Consider the following 5,000-nt stretch of genomic DNA (forward strand, 5'->3'; position numbering starts at 1 on the left):
TCACCATGAGATGTTTCTATGGAATGTCACCAAGAGATAGTGACACATAGATGTCCACAACATCAAAAAGATGCAATGCAAAAGGACAGAGGGATCTGATAGTTTGGCATCAGAACCCATAACAATGTGAAAAAGACATAGTATCACTGCAAGACGGGTGTATCGTCATAGTGTCAGATTTCTCGGATCTGAAGAAGAGCATGGGAAGACAAAGATAAGATAAAAATTCGGGTCAACATTGAAGAAAGCAAAAAAAATGCCACCAACGCTTTGCATCGTCTCTAAATGTTGAAAAGCAAGATATGACAAATAGAAGGAGGTAAACAAATAGAGGAACGTGTACGACAGAAAATTTCTTGTATCCGAGCACCTACAGAGTAACTCGGGTCCTGCAGGAGAGAACAACAGATAAAGACAGTCAACCTCCCATATCCAGGTACCTACAGGGTGACTTAGGTCCCACAGGAGGGAACAAACAGATAAAGCAAGCACGGGGGAACACAACCACACGCACATGCAAACAGATGTAGATGAAAAGTAAAAGTCCTAACGATCAACCCTTAGGAGGGGATCGTACTACAAAAGATCATCATCATCAAGAAGAGCCTCCTCCTCCCAATCTAGGTCATAGGGAGAGGAGGGGGAAAGCTCAGAGAGGGACTATTGCAAGGGCCGCACCAAGTTCCTCACCAGCAATGAGGGCAATAGACGAAGAAGCAACAATGTCTTCATCTTCAAGCTCAGAGGAGGCAAGTCTCAACGATCGTGTGAATATCGTAGACAAGGCCGAAATGTTCTCCAAGGAGCCGAACATGAAGGCCTTCGGGGAGGAAGCATGTAACTCACTTAGAGAAGATGGACTAAGAATAGGACTGCCGACCTCTGGGAGAGGGGCAGTGACAAACTTAGGAGAAGGTGAGGCCTTCTCGATCATGCAAACAGAAATAGGCAAACTAGCAGGCACTGAGACAGGCAAAGGAAGGGATGAAGAACAAAACTGTGTTGGACAGTGACATCGGAACTCCGAGACAAGGCCCTGCTCGAACTTGCATTTACATGCAATAGGAGTGTCATGCCTCCTATCGACTGTGGCAGGCTGAAGGACCCCAAGAAAGTTGTGATGCTGAAGGAGCGGCAAAACAAGTGGAGCAGCAGAAGCTGTGCTGGAGACCACCTGTGTGTGCGACATATCCAAAGGTATGGATAAGGGCGAAGTGTCCAACAGAGAACTAACAAGTGGAGGCTCTGAGGAAGGAGCAATGAAGACCTACACCCGCTTAGGGAGAGGGTCATCAAAGGTCCCTGGAGCAACGGAAAGTAAAATCTAAACTGAGGTGGAAACGAGAGCCACCTAAGGAACAGGCTTCGGAGGATGCACCAGCGGGTTGTAAGGCAGTGTCATGTGCTCGAGCCTGGGCCTGTTAGAAGCGTTTACGCTCACGTGCACGCTGGTTCTGACGGAGGTGGGGACCACCAACCGTAGGTTTAGATGAGTTAGGAGCATCATGCTCCGTAGGAGAGGCCTTTGAGATCGGCTCAAGGATAGGAGAGGGTCGAACCGATGAAATAGGAGGGATATCCTGAACAGGCACCACATTCACAATGACGGGAGCCCAACCTCGCTACGGTTGAGGAGCGGGTGGAGGGATAGGAGGCGTCGATGTGGTCTGTGATGTAGATGCAGGTGGAGATGAAGGAACCCAAAACGAGCGCTTCCCCTTCGCATAGCGAGATGGCCTAGGGATATTAGCCATGATGGGAAGCTCAAAGGGTAGGCAGGTCATGGACTTCGGCGGTGAAGGTGCCTTTCCATTAGTTGCACTAGGTGCAGTCACAAGAACAAAGGACACCACTAGGTCTGCATGGTCCTAGGCAGACGAGGAGGTCTTAATGCGAGAGTGGGTTTAGCCTCGACCCCCTATGATGGAGGGACATGTGGCACAACCCGTTCTAAGATCAAGATCTCGGGTGCAGAAGTTGATGCCGGAGGTGGCAAAGGTACGATAGGTTGCACCGATGTAGAAGCTGACTCCCCCGTCTTGTATTTATATTATGCATGGTATAAAAGGTCACCGCGGGGAAGCATGGGCCCAATCAAAGCAGGCCAAAAGTGATCCAAAGAGAAGTCCCCACGAGCAATCAACGGTTGATAGCTAGTGTCCTAGATGACATGCACTACACCCTCATGAGGAAAATTTAAGCACTTGTGTACCACGAAAGGAACTGGCTCCATGGTGATCAACCACAGGATCCCGAGTCTGACCCAGAAGAGATCAGACTTAGGGATGATAGTAAAAACCGAGGACACTGCCTTGGAACCTATCATGATCGTCAAGGTGATGCTGCCCAATGGGCTAATAAAGAATCCATGGTGGGTTTGCATGGTAGTGCGACACTCATCATAGACCAACTTATTCCATCCATTCATGAAGAGTGTCTTCTCTGCGATGACATCGACTCTGGTGGAGGGGTCAACCATCACACCTGTGACAGTTTGACCGTTCAATCGAGCAGGGATATATACAGGAGCAGGCTCTCCGCAATACGGGGCATCGAGCGATGTGAATGAGATAAGAATGTTAGACACCTTCCTCTTCTAGGCAGGGGAGATGATTGGGATGACGATTACCATGTTGACATATGGACCACCCTCCAAGGCCGGATTAGATGTAGAAATCACATTTGTCGAGTGCGGAGGAAACGGGTTGGTATAGATTTGCATGTCACTGTTGGTTTTATCCACAGACTTGTTTGACTTGTGTTTCCTTGCGTTAACTTTGATAGCCCCACTGTCGATGTAGTCTTGGACAATGTGTCCAAGACGATAACATCTCTCAGTGTCGTGACCAGGCACACTATGGCAATGACAATACTTCGACCCATCGAACCAGTGGGGGTAGGTTCGACTATCTGACATGGAGGTTTAGGCTCAGGTAGGTTGATTAGGTTGTCTCGCAATAACTATTGCATGATACTCAAATAAGAGTCGTTCAATTTTGTGAAGATTGAGAGGCATCTATCGGAGGAGTAGCTGTTACATTAGCCACAACGTTATTCCTCTGAGACCCATCTGAGGACGTGCCAACAAAGAACCCACCACAAGGGTTTAGAGAAGAGTTTTTGAACTATGTCACGGTGTGCTGATAATCGGTCAAGGCAAAGCACATGCTGGAAAAGTTCTGATAACGATTTAGGGACAACTTCTCCCTCAAAGTCGGTTGCAGATTGCCTATGAACATACACTGCAAGTCATTTATCCAACAGGGCAAAGGGGATCTTAGTTGAGATCGCCTGATATCGTGAGATAAAATTCGTCACCTTCTCATTTGATTTCTACTTACAACGAACAAGGTCGAATATAGTGACCTTGCTACCTATGCTAGCCTGAAACCTTTTGAGAAAGAGATCCATTAGCTGGCCAAAGGTGCAGATGGAGTGGTTAGGCAAAGAATTGTACCACTCCAACGCAATCCCTTTAAGGGAACAAGCAACAGCTTAAGGAGAACAAAGTCCAGATTGTGATAGTCACCATGCATGGTCATAAATGAATTGATGTTAGTGTTTGGGTCACGATCGCCACTGAACCTATCGAACTTAAATGACTTGACGATCATTGGAAGGATCGTATTACAGATAGTGATGTCTAAAGGGCTCTTCCTATAGTACACGAGTGCAGATGATTGGTCGGAAGCAAAAGCCAGAGAAGTGAGTTGCAACTGAAGCTAGCCCATGTTCTGCAATATAGTATTTAGGACTGGGTTCATAGGCGAAGGAGGAGGTGGTGGAGCTGCACCACCTCCCCCGCCAGATGACATGCCGACTGACGTGGTACTGGTAGAGACAACTGCAATATGGGTAGTAGTGGAAATAGCAGTCAAGTCACTAGCCATACCCGTGTAACCTAAAGGAACATAGGAGGCATTGATACTCGGGATGGTGGAATCCACCATCCGGTCTCTCGACCCCGGGATGCTAACATTGACCTGGGACCCGAATAGATCAAACTAGGTGTCCACAAGGGGTACCTCGGCTAGGGGCACGTGGATTTTAATAATCATGGATAGGGCCCTCGACATTTCCAGGCCTCTACTGTCAAATATCAACGCGTCTCTAAACGTGCTGACGACATTCCTGACCTGGGAGAGTACGTTCTATCGGTTCAATAATTCCTCAAAACTCTCAGATTCTTCTCTAAAGAATTGATTTGCTCAAAATCGATAGAGACAACAAAATCATGATTGATAGCAGGAGGGGAAGACGGGGTACAACTTCTAGGAGAGTTAGGTTGCAAATTAGAAGGAGAAGGTTCCCCCAGTCAGAATAGATTTCAGACTATGAGAGATCAAGAACTCATTAGGATCAGATGATTGCTCATCCTGCAGGGCGCTGGGCAGAGGAGGGCTGTAGCAATCAGGAGGGAAGCTCCTCCTGGATGACCTCCTGACTACAACTCCTATCGCAGTCTGGGTCGTAAAGCTCATAAGCTGATCGACAACCAAATCATGGAACAGGGACACCTATGCAAGTCTTTGGAAAAAGATGGAGGACTGTTTTATTTTGATATGTTTAAGATGAAATCGTGAAAGGGAAAAAGATGTTTGTTGTTTTTGGCTTTTGTTTTGTGTTTTTCTCTTCTTCTTTTTTAAGTTTTTAAAATGAGTGTGATGAAAAGTAAAACAACTATGCTAAACTTGGAAAAGGAAAAGAAATAAAGCAACTAAGCTATACTAGAAGAAACAACCACACGTGAATCCTCTTTCATGTCGGGTTCACCAAAATGTAACGGAGGGAATTTGTCACCTCAAGGATGACAAATCCTCAAGGACAAATTGTCCTTCCGATTACCTCTGCGAACTGGAACTAAGATGAGCTAGGGCATAACAAATTTATACAAGGAGCATCAGCCACCTGAGAAGTGTCTCTGGATGGCTCTGCAGAGCCTCTGCCCACAGGATGAGCACACAAAGCTGGGACACCAGCGTGATTCATTGTCATCCTGT

Source organism: Cryptomeria japonica, chromosome 3, assembly GCF_030272615.1.
Source record: "Cryptomeria japonica chromosome 3, Sugi_1.0, whole genome shotgun sequence".
Taxonomy (NCBI): Eukaryota; Viridiplantae; Streptophyta; class Pinopsida; order Cupressales; family Cupressaceae; genus Cryptomeria; species Cryptomeria japonica.